This window comes from Eurosta solidaginis, chromosome X (genome assembly GCF_040869045.1).
Source record: "Eurosta solidaginis isolate ZX-2024a chromosome X, ASM4086904v1, whole genome shotgun sequence".
Lineage (NCBI taxonomy): Eukaryota > Metazoa > Arthropoda > Insecta > Diptera > Tephritidae > Eurosta > Eurosta solidaginis.
In genome coordinates, this window is record NC_090324.1 from 14,569,557 (window position 1) to 14,592,965 (window position 23,409).

Below are 23,409 nucleotides of genomic sequence, written 5' to 3' on the forward strand. Positions count from 1 at the left end.
CGTTAAGGGTTCAATGTATACGTCAAAGTGGGTGGTGTTAACCGAATGAAAGGGATAAGTGTCCATATCTATTGAACCAAGAAAGATATAATCGAGTTTGTTCTTGCATATGGTAGACTTTTATGTTTATATTACTCCACAAGCTGATCCAGGGTTCTATCGTTTACGGTTCAATTTCTACGTCAAAGTGGGTGGGGTTAACCGACTAAAATGGATAAGTGTCCATATTTATTGCACCAAGCAAGATAGAATCGATCTTTTATTTGCAGATGATTGGCTTTTATGTGTATATTAATCCACAAGATGATCCAAGGCTCTATCGTTAACGGTTCAATTTCTACGTCAAAGTGGGTGGGGTTAACCGACTAAAAGGGATAAGTGTCCATATTTATTGCACCAAGCAAGATAGAATCGATCTTGTATTTGCAGATGATTGGCTTTTATGTTTATATTAATCCACAAGCTGATCCAGGGTTCTATCGTTAACGGTTCAATTTCTACGTCAAAGTGGGTGGGGTTAACCGACTAAAAGCGATAAGTGTCCATATTTATTGCACCAAGCAAGATATAATCGATTTATTTTTGCAGATGATAGGGTTTTATATGTATATTAATCCACAGGCTGATCCAAGGCTCTATCGTTAACGGTTCAATTTCTACGTCATAGTGGGTGGGGTTAACCGACTAAAACGGATAAGTGTCCATATTTATTGCACCAAGCAAGATAGAATCGATCTTGTATTTGCAGATGATTGGCTTTTATGTGTATATTAATCCACAAGCTGATCCAAGGCTATATCGTTAACGGTTCAATTTCTACGTCAAAGTGGGTGGGGTTAACCGACTAAAAGGGATAAGTGTCCATATTTATTTCACCAAGCAAGATAGAATTGATCTTGTATTTGCAGATGATTGGCTCTTATGTTTATATTAATCCACAAGCTAATCCAGGGTTCTATCGTTAACGGTTCAATTTCTACGTCAAAGTGGGTGGGGTTAACCGACTAAAAGGGATAAGTGTCCATATTTATTGCACCAAGCAAGATAGAATCGATCTTGTATTTGCAGATGATTGGCTTTTATGTGTATATTAATCCACAAGCTGATCCAAGGCTATATCGTTAACGGTTCAATTTCTACGTCAAAGTGGGTGGGGTTAACCGACTAAAAGGGATAAGTGTCCATATCTATTGAACCAAGAAAGATATGATCGAGTTTGTTCTTGCATATGGTAGGCTTTTGTGTTTATATTAATCCACAAGCTGGTCCAAGGCTCTATCGTTAACGGTTCAATTTCTACGTCATAGTGGGTGGGGTTAACCGACTAAAAGGGATAAGTGTCCATATTTATTGCACCAAGCAAGATAGAATCGATCTTGTATTTGCAGATGATTGGCTTTTATGTGTATATTAATCCACAAGCTGATCCAAGGTTCTATCGTTAACGGTTCAATTTCTGCATCAAAGTGGGTGGGGTTAACCGACTAAAAGGGATAAGTGTCCATATCTATTGAACCAAGAAAGATATGATCGAGTTTGTTGTTGCATATGGTAGGGTTTTATGTGTATATTAATCAACAAGCTGATCCAAAGCTCTATCGTTAACGGTTCAATTTCTACGTTAAAGTGGGTGGGGTTAACCGACTAAAAGGGATAAGTGTCCGTATTTATTGCACCAAGCAATATCAAATCGATCTTGTATTTGCAGATGATTGGCTTTTATGTTTATATTAATCCACAAGCTGATCCAGGATTCTATCGTTAACGGTTCAATTTCTACGTCAAAGTGGGTGGGGTTAACCGACTAAAAGGGATAAGTGTCCATATTTATTGCACCAAGCAAGATAGAATCGATTTTGTTTTTGCAGATGGTAGGGTTTTATGTGTATATTAATCAACAAGCTGATTCAAAGCTCTATCGTTAACGGTTCAATTTCTACGTCATAGTGGGTGGGGTTAACCGATTAAAAGCGATAAGTGTATATATCTATTGAACCAAGAAAGATATAATCAAGTTTGTTCTTGCATATGGTAGGCTTTTATGTGTATATTAATCCACAAGCTGATCCAAGGTTCTATCGTTAACGGTTCAATTTCTACATCAAAGTGGGTGGGGTTAACCGACTAAAAGGGATAAGTGTCCATATCTATTGAACCAATAAAGATATGATCGAGTTTGTTGTTGCATATGGTAGGCTTTTGTGTTTATATTAATCCACAATCTGGTCCAGGGTTCTATCGATAACGGTTCAATTTCTACGTCAAAGTGGGTGGGGTTAACCGGCTAAAAGGGATAAGTGTCCATATTTATTGCACCAAGCAAGATAGAATCGATTTTGTTCTTGCATATGGTAGGCTTTTATGTTTATATTAATCCACAAGCTGATCCAGGGTTCTATCGTTAACGGTTCAATTTCTACGTCAAAGTGGGTGGGGTTAACCGACTAAAAGGAAAAGTGGCCATATTTATTGCACCAAGCAAGATAGAATCGATTTTGTTGTTAGGTTTTTATGTGTATATTAATCCACAAGCTGATAAGGCTCTATCGTTAACGGTTCAATTTATTCGCCGTAGTGGGTGCCGTTAACCGATTAAAAGGGATAAGTGTCCATATATATTGAACTAAGAAAGATATAATCAAGTTTGTTCTTGCATATAGTAGGTTTTTATGTGTAGATTTATTCGCAAGTTGACTCAAGACTCTACCGTTAGCGGTTCAATTTCTACGTCATAATGGTTGGGGTTAACCGATTAAAAGGGATAAGTGTCCATATCTATTGCACCAAGCAAGATAGAATCGATTTTGTATTTGCAGATGGTATATTTTTATGTGTATATTAATCCACATGCTGATCCAAGGTTCTATCGTTAAGGGATCAATTTCTACGTCAAAGTGGGTGGGGTTAACCGACTAAAAGGAATAAGTGTCCATATCTATTAAACCAAGAAAGATATAATCGAGTTTGTTCTTGCATACGGTAGGCTTTTATGTGTATATTAATCCACAAGCTAATCCAAGCTTATATCGTTAACGGCTCAATTTCTACGTCAAAGTGGGTGGGGTTAACCGACTAAAAGGGATAAATGTCCATATTTATTGCACCCAGAAAGATAGAATCGATTTTGTTTTTGCAGATGATAGGCTTTAATGTTTATATTAATCCACAAGCTGATCCAACGCTCTATCATTAACTGTTCAATTTCTACGTCATAGTGGGTGGGGTTAAACGATTAAAAGCGAAAAGTGTCCATATCTATTGCACCAAGCAAGATAGAATCGATTTTGTATTTGCAGATGGTAGATTTTTATGTGTATATTAATCCACAAGCTGATCCAAAGTTCTATCGTTAAGGTTTCAATTTCTACGTCAAAGTGGGTGGGGTTAACCGACTAAAAGGGATAAGTGTCCATATCTATTGAACCAAGAAAGATATAATCAAGTTTGTTCTTGCATATGGTAGGCGTTTATATGTGTATTAATCCACAAGCTGATCCAAGGTTATATCGTTAACGGTTCAATTTCTACGTCAAATTGGGTGGGATTAACCGACTAAAAGGAATAAGTGTCCATATTTATTGCACCAAGCAAGATATAATCAATTTTGTTTTTGCGGATGATAGGTTTTTATGTGTATATTAATCCACAAGCTGATCCAAGGCTCTATCGTTAACGGTTCAATTTCTACGTCATAGTGGGTGGGGTTAACCGACTAAAATGGATAAGTGTCCATATCTATTGAACCAAGCAAGATAGAATCGATCTTTTATTTGCAGATGATTGGCTTTTATGTGTATATTAATCCATAAGCTGATCCAAGGCTCTATCGTTAACGGTTCAATTTCTACGTCAAAGTGGGTGGGGTTAACCGACTAAAAGGGATAAGTGTCCATATTTATTGCACCAAGCAAGATAGAATCGATCTTGTATTTGCAGATGATTGGCTTTTATGTTTATATTAATCCACAAGCTGATCCAGGGTTCTATCGTTAACGGTTCAATTTCTACGTCAAAGTGGGTGGGGTTAACCGACTAAAAGCGATAAGTGTCCATATTTATTGCACCAAGCAAGATATAATCGATTTATTTTTGCAGATGATAGGGTTTTATATGTATATTAATCCACAGGCTGATCCAAGGCTCTATCGTTAACGGTTCAATTTCTACGTCATAGTGGGTGGGGTTAACCGACTAAAACGGATAAGTGTCCATATTTATTGCACCAAGCAAGATAGAATCGATCTTGTATTTGCAGATGATTGGCTTTTATGTGTATATTAATCCACAAGCTGATCCAAGGCTATATCGTTAACGGTTCAATTTCTACGTCAAAGTGGGTGGGGTTAACCGACTAAAAGGGATAAGTGTCCATATTTATTTCACCAAGCAAGTTAGAATTGATCTTGTATTTGCAGATGATTGGCTCTTATGTTTATATTAATCCACAAGCTAATCCAGGGTTCTTTCGTTAACGGTTCAATTTCTACGTCAAAGTGGGTGGGGTTAACCGACTAAAAGGGATAAGTGTCCATATTTATTGCACCAAGCAAGATAGAATCGATCTTGTATTTGCAGATGATTGGCTTTTATGTGTATATTAATCCACAAGCTGATCCAAGGCTATATCGTTAACGGTTCAATTTCTACGTCAAAGTGGGTGGGGTTAACCGACTAAAAGGGATAAGTGTCCATATTTATTGCACCAAGCAAGACAGAATCGATCTTGTATTTGCAGATGATTGGCTCTTATGTTTATATTAATCCACAAGCTGATCCAGGGTTCTATCGTTAACGTTTCAATTTCTACGTCAAAGTGGGTGGGGTTAACCGACTAAAAGGGATAAGTGTCCATATTTATTGCACCAAGCAAGATAGAATCGATCTTGTATTTGCAGATGATTGGCTCTTATGTTTATATTAATCCACAAGCTGATCCAGGGTTCTATCGTTAACGGTTCAATTTCTACGTCATAGTGGGTGGGGTTAACCGACTAAGAGGGATAAGTGTCCATATTTATTGCACCAAGCAAGATAGAATCGATCTTGTATTTGCAGATGATTGGCTTTTATGTGTATATTAATCCACAAGCTGATCCAAGGCTATATCGTTAACGGTTCAATTTCTACGTCAAAGTGGGTGGGGTTAACTGACTAAAAGGGATAAGTGCCCATATCTATTGAACCAAGAAAGATATGATCGAGTTTGTTATTGCATATGGTAGGCTTTTGTGTTTATATTAATCCACAATCTGGTCCAGGGTTCTATCGATAACGGTTCAATTTCTACGTCAAAGTGGGTGAGGTTAACCGACTAAAAGGGATAAGTGTCCATATTTATTGCACCAAGCAAGATAGAATCGATTTTGTTCTTGCATATGGTAGGCTTTTATGTTTATATTAATCCACAAGCTGATCCAGGGTTCTATCGTTAACGGTTCAATTTCTACGTCAAAGTGGGTGGGGTTAACCGACTAAAAGGAAAAGTGGCCATATTTATTGCACCAAGCAAGATAGAATAGATTTTGTTGTTAGGTTTTTATGTGTATATTAATCCACAAGCTGATAAGGCTCTATCGTTAACGGTTCAATTTATTCGCCGTAGTGGGTGCCGTTAACCGATTAAAAGGGATAAGTGTCCATATATATTGAACTAAGAAAGATAGAATCAAGTTTTTTCTTGCATATAGTAGGTTTTTATGTGTAGATTTATTCGCAAGTTGACTCAAGACTCCACCGTTAGCGGTTCAATTTCTACGTCATAATGGTTGGGGTTAACCGATTAAAAGGGATAAGTGTCCATATCTATTGCACCAAACAAGATAGAATAGATTTTGTTTTTGCAGATGGTAGCTTTTTATGTGTATATTAATCCACAAGCAGATCCAAGGCAAAGTGGGTGGGATTAACCGACTAAATGGGATAAGTGTCCATATTTATTGCACCAAGCAAGAGAGAATCTATTTTGTTTTTGCAGATGATAGGTTTTTATGTGTATATTAATCCACAAGCAGATCCAAGGCTCTATCGTTAACGGTTCAATTTCTACGTCAGAGTGGGTGGGGTTAACCGATTAGAAGCGATAAGTGTCCATATCTATTGCACCAAGCAAGATAGAATCGATTTTGTATTTGCAGATGGTAGATTTTTATGTGTATATTAATCCACATGCTGATCCAAGGTTCTATCGTTAAGGGTTCAATTTCTACGTCAAAGTGGGTGGGGTTAACCGACTAAAAGGGATAAGTGTCCATATATATTAAACCAAGAAAGATATAATCGAGTTTGTTCTTGCATACGGTAGGCTTTTATGTGTATATCAATCCACAAGCTAATCCAAGCTTATATCGTTAACTGCTCAATTTCTACGTCAAATTGGTGGGGTTAACCGACTAAAAGGGATAAATGTCCATATTTATTGCACCCAGTAAGATAGAATTGATTTTGTTTTTGCAGATGATAGGCTTTTATGTGTATATTAATCCACAAGCTGATCCAACGCTCTATCGTTAACTGTTCAATTTCTACGTCATAGTGGGTGGGGTTAAACGATTAAAAGCGAAAAGTGACCATATCTATTGCACCAAGCAAGATAGAATCGATTTTGTATTTGCAGATGGTAGATTTTTATGTGTATATTAATCCACAAGTTGATCCAAGGTTCTATCGTTAAGGTTTCAATTTCTACGTCAAAGTGGGTGGGGTTAAACGACTAAAAGGTATAAGTGTCCATATCTATTGAACCAAGAAAGATATAATCAAGTTTGTTCTTGCATATGGTAGGCTTTTATATGTGTATTAATCCACAAGCTGATCCAAGTTTCTATCGTTAACGGTTCAATTTCTACGTCAAATTGGGTGGGATTAACCGACTAAAAGGGATAAGTGTCCATATTTATTGCATCAAGCAAGATATGATCGATTTTGTTTTTGCGGATGATAGGTTTTTATGTGTATATTATTCCACAAGCTGATCCAAGGCTCTATCGTTAACGGTTCAATTTCTACGTCATAGTGGGTGGGGTTAACCGACTAAAATGGATAAGTGTCCATATCTATTGAACCAAGCAAGATAGAATCGATTTTATTTTTGCAGATGGTAGGATTTAATATGTATATTAATCCACAAGATGATCCAAAGTTCTATCGTTAAGGGTTCAATGTCTACGTCAAAGTGGGTGGGGTTAACCGAATGAAATGGATAAGTGTCCATATCTATTGAACCAAGAAAGATATAATCGAGTTTGTTCTTGCATATGGTAGACTTTTATGTTTATATTACTCCACAAGCTGATCCAGGGTTCTATCGTTAATGGTTCAATTTCTACGTCAAAGTGGGTGGGGTTAACCGACTAAAATGGATAAGTGTCCATATGTATTGCACCAAGCAAGATAGAATCGATCTTTTATTTGCAGATGATTGGCTTTAATGTGTATATTAATCCACAAGCTGATCCAAGGCTCTATCGTTAACGGTTCAATTTCTACGTCAAAGTGGGTGGGGTTAACCGACTAAAAGGGATAAGTGTCCATATTTATTGCACCAAGCAAGATAGAATCGATCTTGTATTTGCAGATGATTGGCTTTTATGTTTATATTAATCCACAAGCTGATCCAGGGTTCTATCGTTAACGGTTCAATTTCTACGTCAAAGTGGGTGGGGTTAACCGACTAAAAGGGATAAGTGTCCATATTTATTGCACCAAGCAAGATATAATCGATTTATTTTTTGCAGATGATAGGGTTTTATATGTATATTAATCCACAAGCTGATCCAAGGCTCTATCGTTAACGGTTCAATTTCTACGTCATAGTGGGTGGGGTTAACCGACTAAAAGGGATAAGTGTCCATATTTATTGCACCAAGCAAGATAGAATCGATCTTGTATTTGCAGATGATTGGCTTTTATGTGTATATTAATCCACAAGCTGATCCAAGGCTATATCGTTAACGGTTCAATTTCTACGTCAAAGTGGGTGGGGTTAACCGACTAAAAGGGATAAGTGTCCATATTTATTGCACCAAGCAAGATAGAATCGATCTTGTATTTGCAGATGATTGGCTCTTATGTTTATATTAATCCACAAACTAATCCAGGGTTCTATCGTTAACGGTTCAATTTCTACGTCAAAGTGGGTGGGGTTAACCGACTAAAAGGGATAAGTGTCCATATTTATTGCACCAAGCAAGATAGAAACGATTTTGTTTTTTGCACATGATAGGCTTTTATGTGTTTATTAATCCACAAGCTGATCCAAGGTGCTATCGTTAAGGGTTCAATGTCTACGTCAAAGTGGGTGGGGTTAACCGACTAAAAGGGATAAGTGTCCATATCTATTGAACCAAGAATGATAGAATCTAGTTTTTTCCTGCATATAGTAGGCTTTTATGTTTATATTAATCCACAAGCTGATCCAAGGCTCTATCGTTAACGGTTCAATTTCTACGTCATAGTGGGTGGGGTTAACCGACTAAAATGGATAAGTGTCCATATCTATTGAACCAAGCACGATAGAATCGATTTTATTTTTGCAGATGGTAGGGTTTTATGTGTATATTAATCCACAAGTTGATCCAAGGTTCTATCGTTAAGTGTTCAATTTCTACGTCACAGTGGGTGGGGTTAACCGACTAAAAGGGATAAGTGTCCATATCTATTGAACCAAGAATGATATAATCGAGTTTGTTCTTGCATATGGTAGGCCCTTATGTGTATATTAATCCACAAGCTGACCCAGGGTTCTATCGTTAACGGTTCAATTTCTACGTCAAAGTGGGTGGGGTTAAACGACTAAAAGGGATAATTGTCCATATCTATTGAACCAAGAATGATATAATCTAGTTTGTTCCTGCATATAGTAGGCTTTTATGTTTATATTAATCCACAAGCTGATCCAAGGCTCTATCGTTAACGGTTCAATTTCTACGTCATAGTGGGTGGGGTTAACCGACTAAAATGGATAAGTGTCCATATCTATTGAACCAAGCACGATAAAATCGATTTTATTTTTGCAGATGGTAGGGTTTTATGTGTATATTAATCCACAAGTTGATCCAAGGTCCTATCGTTAAGGGTTCAATTTCTACGTCAAAGTGGGTGGGGTTAAACGACTAAAAGGGATAAGTGTCCATATCTATTGAACCAAGAAAGATATAATCGATTTTTTTCTTGCATATGGTAGGCTTTTATGCTTGTATTAATCCACAAGCTGATCCAAGGCTCTATCGTTAACGGTTCAATTTGTACGTCATAGTGGGTGGGGTTAACAGACTAAAAGGGATAAGTGTCCATATTTATTGCACCAAGCAAGATATAATCGATCTTGTATTTGCAGATGATTGGCTTTTATGTGTATATTAATCCACAAGCTGATCCAAGGCTCTATCGTTAACGGTTCAATTTCTACGTCAAAGTGGGTGGGGTTAACCGACTAAAAGGGATAAGTGTCCATATTTATTGCACCAAGCAAGATAGAATCGATCTTGTATTTGCAGATGATTGGCTCTTATGTTTATATTAATCCACAAGCTGATCCAAGGTTCTATCGTTAGCGGTTCAATTTCTACGTCAAAGTGGGTGGGGTTAACCGACTAAAAGGGATAAGTGTCCATATCTATTGAACCAAGAAAGATATGATCGAGTTTGTTCTTGCATATGGTAGGCTCTTATGTTTATATTAATCCACAAGCTTATCCAAGGTTCTGGCGTTAAGGTTTCAATTTCTACGTCAAAGTGGGTGGGGTTAACCGACTAAAAGGGATAAGTGTCCATATTTATTGCACCAAGCAAGATAGAATCGATTTTATTTTTGCAGATGGTAGGGCTTTATGTGTATATTAATCCACAAGCTTATCCAAGGTTCTGGCGTTAAGGTTTCAATTTCTACGTCAAAGTAGGTGGGGTTAACCGACTAAAAGGGATAAGTGTCCATATCTATTGAACCAAGAAAGATATAATCGAGTTTGTTCTTGCATATGGTAGGCTTTTATATTTATATTAATCCACAAGGTGATCCAGGGTTCTATCGATAACGGTTCAATTTCTACGTCAAAGTGGGTGGGGTTAACCGACTAAAAGGAAAAGTGGCCATATTTATTGCACCAAACAAGATAGAATCGATTTTGTTGTTAGGTTTTTATGTGTATATTAATCCAAAAGCTGATAAGGCTCTATCGTTAACGGTTCAATTTCTTCGCCGTAGTGGGTGGCGTTAACCGATTAAAAGGGATAAGTGTCCATATATATTGAACTAAGAAAGATAGAATCAAGTTTGTTCTTGCATATAGTAGGCTTTTATGTGTAGATTTATTCGCAAGTTGACTCAAGACTCTACCGTTAGCGGTTCAATTTCTACGTCATAATGGTTGGGGTTAACCGATTAAAAGGGATAAGTGTCCATATCTATTGCACCAAGCAAGATAAAATCGATTTTGTTTTTGCAGATGGTAGGTTTTTATGTGTATATTAATCCACAAGGTGAACCAAGGTTCTATCGTTAACGGTTCAATTTCTACGTCAAAGTGGGTGGGGTTAACCGACTAAAGGGATAAGTGTCCATATTTATTGCATCAAGCAAGATAGAATCGATCTTGTATTTGCAGATGATTGGCTTTTATGTTTATATTAATCCACAAGCTGATCCAACGCTCATCGTTAACGGTTAAATTTCTACGTCATAGTGGGTGGGGCTAAACGATTAAAAGATATAAGTGTTCATAGCTATTGCACCAAGCAACATAGAAACGATTTTTCTTTGCAGATGGTAGGTTTTTATGTGTACATTAATCCCCAAGCAGATTCAAGGTTCTGTCGTTAACGGTTCAATTTCTACGTCATAGTGGGTGGGGTTAACCGACTAAAAGGGATAAGTGTCCATATCTATTGAACCAAGAATGACATAATCGAGTTTGTTCTTGCATATGGTAGGCTTTTATGTGTATATTAATCCACAAGCTGATACAAGGTTCTATCGTTAACGGTTCAATTTCTACGTCAAATTGGGTGGGGTTAACCGACTAAAAGGGATAAGTGTCCATATTTATTGCACCAAGCAAGATAGAATCGATCTTGTATTTGCAGATGATTGGCTTTTATGTTTATATTAATCCACAAGCTGATCCAACGCTCATCGTTAACGGTTAAATTTCTACGTCATAGTGGGTGGGGCTAAACGATTAAAAGATATAAGTGACCATATCTATTGCACCAAGCAAGATAGAATCGATTTTGTATTTGCAGATGGTAGCTTTTTATGTGTATATTAATCCACAAGCTGATCCAAGGTTCTATCGTTAAGGGTTCAATTTCTACGTCAAAGTGGGTGGGGTTAACCGACTAAAAGGGATAAGTGTCCATATCTATTGAACCAAGAATGACATAATCGAGTTTGTTCTTGCATATGGTAGGCTTTTATGTGTATATTAATCCACAAGCTGATACAAGGTTCTATCGTTAACGGTTCAATTTCTACGTCAAATTGGGTGGGGTTAACCGACTAAAAGGGATAAGTGTCCATATTTATTGCACCAAGCAAGATAGAATCGATTTTGTTTTTGCAGATGATATGTTTTTATAAGTATATTAATCCACAAGCTGATCCAAGGCTCTATCGTTAACGGTTCAATTTCTACGTCATAGTGGGTGGGGTTAACCGACTAAAATGGATAAGTGTCCATATCTATTGAACCAAGCACGATAGAATCGATTTTATTTTTGCAGATGGTAGGGTTTTATGTGTATATTAATCCACAAGTTGATCCAAGGTTATATCGTTAAGGGTTCAATTTCTACGTCAAAGTGGGTGGGGTTAACCGACTAAAAGGGATAAGTGTCCATATCTATTGAACCAAGAAAGATATAATCGATTTTGTTCTTGCATATGGTAGGCTTTTATGTTTATATTAATCCACAAGCTGATCCAGGGTTTTATCTTTAACGGTTCAATTTCTACGTCATAGTGGGTGGGGTTAACCGACTAAAAGGGATAAGTGTACATATTTATTACACCAAGCTAGATAAAATCGATATTGTATTTGCAGATGATTGGCTTTTGTGTGTATATTAATCCACAAGCTGATCCAAGGCTCTATCGTTAAGGGTTCAATTTCTACGTCAAATTGGGTGGGGTTAACCGACTAAAAGGGATAAGTGTCCATATCTATTGAACCAAGAAAGATATGATCGAATTTGTTCTTGCATATGGTAGGCTTTTATGTTTATACTAATCCACAAGCTGAACCAACGCTCTATCATTAACGGTTCAATTTCTACGTCATAGTGGGTGGGGTTAAGCGATTAAAAGGGATAAGTGTCCATATCTATTTCACCAAGCAAAATAGAAACGATTTTGTTTTTGCAGATGGTAGGTTTTTATGTGTATATTAATGCACAAGCTGATCCAAGGTTATATCGTTAACGGTTCAATTTCTACCTCAAAGTGGGTGGGGTTAACCGACTAAAAGAGATAATTGTCCATATTTATTGCATCAAGCAAGATAGAATCGATTTTATTTTTGCAGATGGTAGGTTTTTATGCGTGTTTTAATCCACAGGCTGATCTAAGGATGTATCGTTAACAGTTCAATTTCTACGTCATAGTGGGTGGGGTTAACCGACTAAAATGGATAAGTGTCCATATCTATTGAACCAAGCAAGATGGAATCGATTTTATTTTTGCAGATGGTAGGTTTTTATGTGTATTTTAATCCACAGGCCGATCTAAGGATGTACCGTTAAAGGTTCAATTTCTACGTCATAGTGGGTGGGGTTAACCGACTAAAATGGATAAGTGTCCATATCTATTGAACCAAGCAAGATAGGATCGATTTTATTTTTTCAGATGGTAGGTTTTTATGTGTATATTAATCCGGAAGCTGATCCCAGGTTCTATCGTTAACGGTTCAATTTCTATGTCAAAGTGGGTGGGGTTAACCGACTAAAAGGGATAAGTGTCCACATCTATTGAACCAAGAAAGATATGATCGAGTTTGTTCTTGCATATGGTAGGCTTTTATGTTTATACTAATCCACAAGCTGATCCAACGCTCTATCGTTAACGGTTCAATTTCTACGTCATAGTGGGTGGGGTTAAGCGATTAAAAGGGATAAGTGTCCATATCTATTTCACCAAGCAAAATAGAAACGAATTTGTTTTTGCAGATGGTAGGTTTTTATGTGTATATTAATCCACAAGCTGATCCAAGGTTATATCGTTAACGGTTCAATTTCTACGTCAAATTGGGTGGGGTTAACCGATTAAAAGGGATATGTGTCCATATCTATTGCACCAAGCAAAATAGGATCGATTTTATTTTTGTAGATGGTAGGTTTTTATGTGTATATTAATCCGGAAGCTGACCAGGGGTTATATAATTAACGGTTCAGTTTCTATGTCATAGTGGGTGGGGTTAACCGACTAAAAGGGATAAGTGTCCATATCTATTGAACCAAGCAAGATAGAATCGATTTTATTTTTGCAGATGGTAGGTTTTTATGTGTATTTTAATCCACAGGCTGATCTTAGGATGTATCGTTAACGGTTCAATTTCTACGTCATAGTGGGTGGGGTTAACCGACTAAAATGGATAAGTGTCCATATCTATTGAACCAAGCAAGATAGAATCGATTTTGTTCTTGCATATGGTAGGCTTTTATGCTTATATTAATCCACAAGCTGATCCCAGGTTCTATCGTTAACGGTTCAATTTCTATGTCAAAGTGGGTGGGGTTAACCGACTAAAAGGGATAAGTGTCCATATCTATTGAACCAAGAAAGATATAATCGAGTTTTTTCTTGCAGATGGTAGGTTTTTATGTGTATATTAATCCACAAGCTGATCCAAGGTTATATCGTTAACGGTTCAATTTCTACGTCAAAGTGGGTGGGGTTAACCGACTAAAAGGGATAAGTGTCCATATTTATTGCACCAAGCAAGATAGAATCGATCTTCTATTTGCAGATGATTGGCTTTTCTGTTTATATTAATCCACAAGCTGATCCAGGGTTCTATCGTTAACGGTTCAATTTCTACATCAAAGTGGATGGGGTTAACCGACTAAAAGGGATAAGTGTCCATATATATTGCACCAAAAAGATATAATCGAGTTTTTTTTGCATATGGTAGGCTTTTATGTTTATATTAATCCACATGCTGATCCAGGGTTCTATCGTTAAGGGTACAATTTCTACGTCAAAGTGGGTGGGGTTAACCGACTAAAAGGGATAAGTGTCCATATCTATTGAACCAAGAAAGATATAATCGAGTTTTTTTTGCATATGGTAGGCTTTTATGTTTATATTAATCCACAAGCTGATCCAAGGTGCTATCGTTAAGGGTTCAATGTCTACGTCAAAGTGGGTGGGGTTAACCGACTAAAAGGGATAAGTGTCCATATCTATTGAACCAAGAAAGATATAATTGAGTTTTTTTTGCATATGGTAGGCTTTTATGTTTATATTAATCCACAAGCTGATCCAGGGTTCTATCGTTAAGGGTTCAATTTCTACGTCAAAGTGGGTGGGGTTAACCGACTAAAAGGGATAAGTGCCCATATCTATTGAACCAAGAATGATATAATCGAGTTTTTTCTTGCATATGGTAGGCTTTTATGTTTATATTAATCCACAAGCTGATCCAAGGTTATATCGTTAACGGTTCAATTTCTACGTCAAAGTGGGTGGGGTTAACCGACTAAAAGGGATAAGTGTCCATATTTATTGCACCAAGGAAGATAGAATCGATCTTGTATTTGCAGATGATTGGCTTTTATGTTTATATTAATCCACAAGCTGATCCAAGGCTCTATCGTTAACGGTTCAATTTCTACGACATAGTGGGTGGGGTTAACCGACTAAAGTGGATAAGTGTCCATATCTATTGAACCAAGCACGATAGAATCGATTTTATTTTTGCAGATGGTAGGGTTTTATGTGTATTAATCCACAAGTTGATCCAAGGTTCTATCGTTAAGGGTTCAATTTCTACGTCAAAGTGGGTGGGGTTAACCGACTAAAAGGGATAAGTGTCCATATCTATTGAACCAAGAAAGATATAATCGATTTTGCTCTTGCATATGGTAGGCTTTTATGTTTATATTAATCCACAAGCTGATCCAAGGTTATATCGTTAACGGTTCAATTTCTACGTCAAAGTGGGTGGGGTTAACCGACTAAAAGGGATAAGTGTCCATATTTATTGCACCAGGCAAGATATAATCGATTTATTTTTTGCAGATGATAGGGTTTTATATGTATATTAATCCACAAGCTGACCCAAGGCTCTATCGTTAACGGTTCAATTTCTACGTCATAGTGGGTGGGGTTAACCGACTAAAAGGGATAGGTGTCCATATTTATTGCACCAAGGAAGATAGAATCGATCTTGTATTTGCAGATGATTGGCTTTTATGTGTATATTAATCCACAAGCTGATCCAAGGCTATATCGTTAACGGTTCAATTTCTACGTCAAAGTGGGTGGGGTTAACCGACTAAAAGGGATAAGTGGCCATATTTATTGCACCAAGCAAGATAGAATCGATCTTGTATTTGCAGATGATTGGCTCTTATGTTTATATTAATCCACAAACTGATCCAGGGTTCTATCGTTAACGGTTCAATTTCTACGTCAAAGTGGGTGGGGTTAACCGACTAAAAGGGATAAGTGTCCATATTTATTGCACCAAGCAAGATAGAATCGATTTTGTTTTTGCACATGATAGGCTTTTATGTGTTTATTAATCCACAAGCTGATCCAAGGTGCTATCGTTAAGGGTTCAATGTTTACGTCAAAGTGGGTGGGGTTAACCGACTAAAAGGGATAAGTGTCCATATCTATTGAACCAAGAAAGATATAATCGAGTTTTTTCTTGCATATGGTAGGCTTTTATGTTTATATTAATCCACAAGCTGATCCAGGGTTCTATCGTTAAGGGTTCAATTTCTACGTCAAAGTCGGTGGGGTTAACCGACTAAAAGGGATAAGTGTCCATATCTATTGAACCAAGAATGATATAATCGAGTTTTTTTTGCATATGGTAGGCTTTTATGTTTATATTAATCCACAAGCTGATCCAAGGTTATATCGTTAACGGTTCAATTTTTACGTCAAAGTGGGTGGGGTTAACCGACTAAAAGGGATAAGTGTCCATATTTATTGCACCAAGGAAGATAGAATCGATCTTGTATTTGCAGATGATTGGCTTTTATGTTTATATTAATCCACAAGCTGATCCAAGGCTCTATCGTTAACGGTTCAATTTCTACGTCATAGTGGGTGGGGTTAACCGACTAAAATGGATAAGTGTCCATATCTATTGAACCAAGCACGATAGAATCGATTTTATTTTTGCAGATGGTAGGGTTTTATGTGTATATTAATCCACAAGTTGATCCAAGGTTCTATCGTTAAGGGTTCAATTTCTACGTCAAAGTGGGTGGGGTTAACCGACTAAAAGGGATAAGTGTCCATATCTATTGAACCAAGAAAGATATAATCGATTTTGCTCTTGCATATGGTAGGCTTTTATGCTTGTATTAATCCACAAGCTGATCCAGGGTTCTATCTTTAACGGTTCAATTTCTACGTCATAGTGGGTGGGGTTAACCGACTAAAAGGGATAAGTGTACATATTTATTGCACCAAGCAAGATAAAATCGATCTTGTATTTGCAGATGATTGGCTTTTGTGTGTATATTAATCCACAAGCTGATCCAAGGCTCTATCGTTAACGGTTCAATTTCTACGTCAAAGTGGGTGGGGTTAACCGACTAAGCACCAAGCAAGATAAAATCGATCTTGTATTTGCAGATGATTGGCTTATGTGCGTATATTAATCCACAAGCTGATCCAGGGTTTTATCGTTAACGGTTCAATTTCTACGTCAAAGTGGGTGGGGTTAACCGACTAAAAGGGATAAGTGTCCATATTTATTGCACCAAGCAAGATATAATCGATTGTGTTGTTGCAGATGATAGGGTTTTATATGTATATTGATCCACAAGCTGATCCAGGGTTCTATCGTTAACGGTTCAATTTCTACGTCAAAGTGGGTGGGGTTAACCGACTAAAAGGGATAAGTGTCCATATTTATTGCACCAAGCAAGACATAATCGATTTTGTTTTTGCAGATGATAGGGTTTTATATGTATATTAATCCACAAGCTGATCCAAGGCTCTACGTTAACGGTTCTATTTCTACGTCAAAGTGGGTGTGGTTAACCGAATAAAAGGGATAAGTGTCCATATCTATTGAACCAAGAAAGATATAATCGAGTTTGTTCTTGCAGATGGTAGGTTTTTATGTGTACATTATTCCACAAGCTGATCCAAGGTTATATCGTTAACGGTTCAATTTCTACGTCAAAGTGGGTGGGGTTAACCGACTAAAAGGGATAAGTGTCCATATTTATTGCACCAAGCAAGGTAGAATCGATCTTCTATTTGCAGATGATTGGCTTTTATGTTTATATTAATCCACAAGCTGATCCAGGGTTCTATCGTTAACGGTTCAATTTCTACATCAAAGTGGGTGGGGTTAACCGACTAACAGGGATAAGTGTCCATATTTATTGCACCAAGCAAGATATAATCGATTTATTTTTTGCAGATGATAGGGTTTTATATGTATATTAATCCACAAGCTGACCCAAGGCTCTATCGTTAACGGTTCAATTTCTACGTCATAGTTGGTGGGGTTAACCGACTAAAAGGGATAAGTGTCCATATTTATTGCACCAAGGAAGATAGAATCGATCTTGTATTTGCAGATGATTGACTTTTATGTGTATATTAATCCACAAGCTGATCCAAGGCTATATCGTTAACGGTTCAATTTCTACGTCAAAGTGGGTGGGGTTAACCGACTAAAAGGGATAAGTGTCCATATTTATTGCACCAAGCAAGATAGAATCGATCTTGTATTTGCAGATGATTGGCTCTTATGTTTATATTAATCCACAAACTGATCCAGGGTTCTATCGTTAACGGTTCAATTTCTACGTCAAAGTGGGTGGGGTTAACCGACTAAAAGGGATAAGTGTCCATATCTATTGAACCAAGAAAGATATAATCGAGTTTTTTTTTGCATACGGTAGGCTTTTATGTTTATATTAATCCACAAGCTGATCCAGGGTTCTATCGTTAAGGGTTCAATTTCTACGTCAAAGTGGGTGGGGTTAACCGACTAAAAGGGATAAGTGGCCATATCTATTGAACCAAGAATGATATAATCGAGTTTTTTCTTGCATATGGTAGGCTTTTATGTTTATATTAATCCACAAGCTGATCCAAGGTTATATCGTTAACGGTTCAATTTCTACGTCAAAGTGGGTGGGGTTAACCGACTAAAAGGGATAAGTGTCCATATTTATTGCACCAAGGAAGATAGAATCGATCTTGTATTTGCAGATGATTAGCTTTTATGTTTATATTAATCCACAAGCTGATCCAAGGCTCTATCGTTAACGGTTCAATTTCTACGTCATAGTGGGTTGGGTTAACCGACTAAAGTGGATAAGTGTCCATATCTATTGAACCAAGCACGATAGAATCGATTTTATTTTTGCAGATGGTAGGGTTTTATGTGTATATTAATCCACAAGTTGATCCAAGGTTCTATCGTTAAGGGTTCAATTTCTACGTCAAAGTGGGTGGGGTTAACCGACTAAAAGGGATAAGTGGCCATATCTATTGAACCAAGAATGATATAATCGAGTTTTTTCTTGCATATGGTAGGCTTTTATGTTTATATTAATCCACAAGCTGATCCAAGGTTATATCGTTAACGGTTCAATTTCTACGTCAAAGTGGGTGGGGTTAACCGACTAAAAGGGATAAGTGTCCATATTTATTGCACCAAGCAAGATATAATCGATTTTGTTTTTGCAGATGATAGGCTTTTATGTGTATATTAATCCACAAGCTGATCCAAGGTTCTATCGTTAAGGGTTCAATTTCTACGTCAAAGTGGGTGGGGTTAACCGATTAAAGGGATAAGTGTCCATATCTATTGAACCAAGAATGATATAATCGAGTTTGTTCTTGCATATGGTAGGCTTTTATGTGTATATTAATCCACAAGCTGATACAAGGTTCTATCGTTAACGGTTCAATTTCTACGTCAAATTGTGTAGGGTTAACCGACTAAAAGGGATAAGTGTCCATATTTATTGCACCAAGCAAGATAGAATCGATTTTGTTTTTGCAGATGATATGTTTTTATAAGTATATTAATCCACAAGCTGATCCAAGGTGCTATCGTTAAGGGTTCAATGTCTACGTAAAAGTGGGTGGGGTTAACCGACTAAAAGGGATAAGTGTCCATATTTATTGCACCAAGCAAGATAAAATCGATCTTGTATTTGCAGATGATTGGCTTTTGTGTGTATATTAATCTACAAGCTGATCCAGGGTTCTATCGTTAACGGTTCAATTTCTACGTCAAAGTGGGTGGGGTTAACCGACTAAAAGGGATAAGTGTCCATATTTATTGCACCAAGCAAGATATAATCGATTTTGTTTTTGCAGATGATAGGGTTTTATATGTATATTAATCCACAAGCTGATCCAAGGCTCTATCGTTAACGGTTCAATTTCTACATCAAAGTGGGTGGAGTTAACCGAGTAAAAGGGATAAGTGTCCTCCATATTTATTGCACCAAGCAAGATAGAATCGATCTTGTATTATATAGGGATAAGTGTCCATATCTATTGAACCAAGAAAGATATAATCGATTTTGTTTTTGCAGATGATACGGTTTTATATGTATATTAATCCACAAGTTGATCCAAGGCTCTATCGTTAACGGTTCAATTTCTACGTCAAAGTGGGTGGGGTTAACCGATTAAAGGGATAAGTGTCCATATCTATTGAACCAAGAATGATATAATCGAGTTTGTTCTTGCATATGGTAGGCTTTTATGTGTATATTAATCCACAAGCTGATACAAGGTTCTATCGTTAACGGTTCAATTTCTTCGTCAAATTGTGTGGGGTTAACCGACTAAAAGGGATAAGTGTCCATATTTATTGCACCAAGCAAGATAGAATCGATTTTGTTTTTGCAGATGATATGTTTTTATAAGTATATTAATCCACAAGCTGATCCAAGGCTCTGCGTTAACGGTTCTATTTCTACGTCAAAGTGGGTGTGGTTAACCGAATAAAAGGGATAAGTGTCCATATCTATTGAACCAAGAAAGATATAATCGAGTTTGTTCTTGCAGATGGTAGGTTTTTATGTGTACATTATTCCTCAAGCTGATCCAAGGTTATATCGTTAACGGTTCAATTTCTACGTCAAAGTGGGTGGGGTTAACCGACTAAAAGGGATAAGTGTCCATATTTATTGCACCAAGCAAGGTAGAATCGATCTTCTATTTGCAGATGATTGGCTTTTATGTTTATATTAATCCACAAGCTGATCCAGGGTTCTATCGTTAACGGTTCAATTTCTACATCAAAGTGGGTGGGGTTAACCGACTAACAGGGATAAGTGTCCATATTTATTGCACCAAGCAAGATATAATCGATTTATTTTTTGCAGATGATAGGGTTTTATATGTATATTAATCCACAAGCTGACCCAAGGCTCTATCGTTAACGGTTCAATTTCTACGTCATAGTTGGTGGGGTTAACCGACTAAAAGGGATAAGTGTCCATATTTATTGCACCAAGGAAGATAGAATCGATCTTGTATTTGCAGATGATTGACTTTTATGTGTATATTAATCCACAAGCTGATCCAAGGCTATATCGTTAACGGTTCAATTTCTACGTCAAAGTGGGTGGGGTTAACCGACTAAAAGGGATAAGTGTCCATATTTATTGCACCAAGCAAGATAGAATCGATCTTGTATTTGCAGATGATTGGCTCTTATGTTTATATTAATCCACAAACTGATCCAGGGTTCTATCGTTAACGGTTCAATTTCTACGTCAAAGTGGGTGGGGTTAACCGACTAAAAGGGATAAGTGTCCATATCTATTGAACCAAGAAAGATATAATCGAGTTTTTTTTTGCATACGGTAGGCTTTTATGTTTATATTAATCCACAAGCTGATCCAGGGTTCTATCGTTAAGGGTTCAATTTCTACGTCAAAGTGGGTGGGGTTAACCGACTAAAAGGGATAAGTGGCCATATCTATTGAACCAAGAATGATATAATCGAGTTTTTTCTTGCATATGGTAGACTTTTATGTTTATATTAATCCACAAGCTGATCCAAGGTTATATCGTTAACGGTTCAATTTCTACGTCAAAGTGGGTGGGGTTAACCGACTAAAAGGGATAAGTGTCCATATTTATTGCACCAAGGAAGATAGAATCGATCTTGTATTTGCAGATGATTAGCTTTTATGTTTATATTAATCCACAAGCTGATCCAAGGCTCTATCGTTAACGGTTCAATTTCTACGTCATAGTGGGTTGGGTTAACCGACTAAAGTGGATAAGTGTCCATATCTATTGAACCAAGCACGATAGAATCGATTTTATTTTTGCAGATGGTAGGGTTTTATGTGTATATTAATCCACAAGTTGATCCAAGGTTCTATCGTTAAGGGTTCAATTTCTACGTCAAAGTGGGTGGGGTTAACCGACTAAAAGGAATAAGTGGCCATATCTATTGAACCAAGAATGATATAATCGAGTTTTTTCTTGCATATGGTAGGCTTTTATGTTTATATTAATCCGCAAGCTGATCCAAGGTTATATCGTTAACGGTTCAATTTCTACGTCAAAGTGGGTGGGGTTAACCGACTAAAAGGGATAAGTGTCCATATTTATTGCACCAAGCAAGATATAATCGATTTTGTTTTTGCAGATGATAGGCTTTTATGTGTATATTAATCCACAAGCTGATCCAATGTGCTATCGTTAAGGGTTCAATGTCTACGTCAAAGTGGGTGGGGTTAACCGACTAAAAGGGATAAGTGTCCATATCTATTGAACCAAGAAAGATAGAATCGATTTTGTATTTGCAGATGGTAGGTTTTTATGTGTACATTAACCCCCAAGCGGATTCAAGGTTCTGTCGTTAACGGTTCAATTTCTACGTCATAGTGGGTGGGGTTAACCGATTAAAAGCGACAAGTGTCCATATCTATTGCACCAAGCAAGATAGAATCGATTTTGTATTTGCAGATGGTAGCTTTTTGTGTGTATATTAATCCACAAGCTGATCCAAGGTTCTATCGTTAAGGGTTCAATTTCTACGTCAAAGTGGGTGGGGTTAACCGATTAAAGGGATAAGTGTCCATATCTATTGAACCAAGAATGATATAATCGAGTTTGTTCTTGCATATGGTAGGCTTTTATGTGTATATTAATCCACAAGCTGATACAAGGTTCTATCGTTAACGGTTCAATTTCTACGTCAAATTGTGTAGGGTTAACCGACTAAAAGGGATAAGTGTCCATATTTATTGCACCAAGCAAGATAGAATCGATTTTGTTTTTGCAGATGATATGTTTTTATAAGTATATTAATCCACAAGCTGATCCAAGGTGCTATCGTTAAGGGTTCAATGTCTACGTAAAAGTGGGTGGGGTTAACCGACTAAAAGGGATAAGTGTCCATATTTATTGCACCAAGCAAGATAAAATCGATCTTGTATTTGCAGATGATTGGCTTTTGTGTGTATATTAATCTACAAGCTGATCCAGGGTTCTATCGTTAACGGTTCAATTTCTACGTCAAAGTGGGTGGGGTTAACCGACTAAAAGGGATAAGTGTCCATATTTATTGCACCAAGCAAGATATAATCGATTTTGTTTTTGCAGATGATAGGGTTTTATATGTATATTAATCCACAAGCTGATCCAAGGCTCTATCGTTAACGGTTCAATTTCTACGTCAAAGTGGGTGGGGTTAACCGAGTAAAAGGGATAAGTGTCCTCCATATTTATTGCACCAAGCAAGATAGAATCGATCTTGTATTATATAGGGATAAGTGTCCATATCTATTGAACCAAGAAAGATATAATCGATTTTGTTTTTGCAGATGATACGGTTTTATATGTATATTAATCCACAAGTTGATCCAAGGCTCTATCGTTAACGGTTCAATTTCTACGTCAAAGTGGGTGGGGTTAACCGATTAAAGGGATAAGTGTCCATATCTATTGAACCAAGAATGATATAATCGAGTTTGTTCTTGCATATGGTAGGCTTTTATGTGTATATTAATCCACAAGCTGATACAAGGTTCTATCGTTAACGGTTCAATTTCTTCGTCAAATTGTGTGGGGTTAACCGACTAAAAGGGATAAGTGTCCATATTTATTGCACCAAGCAAGATAGAATCGATTTTGTTTTTGCAGATGATATGTTTTTATAAGTATATTAATCCACAAGCTGATCCAAGGCTCTATCGTTAACGGTTCAATTTCTACGTCAAAGTGGGTGG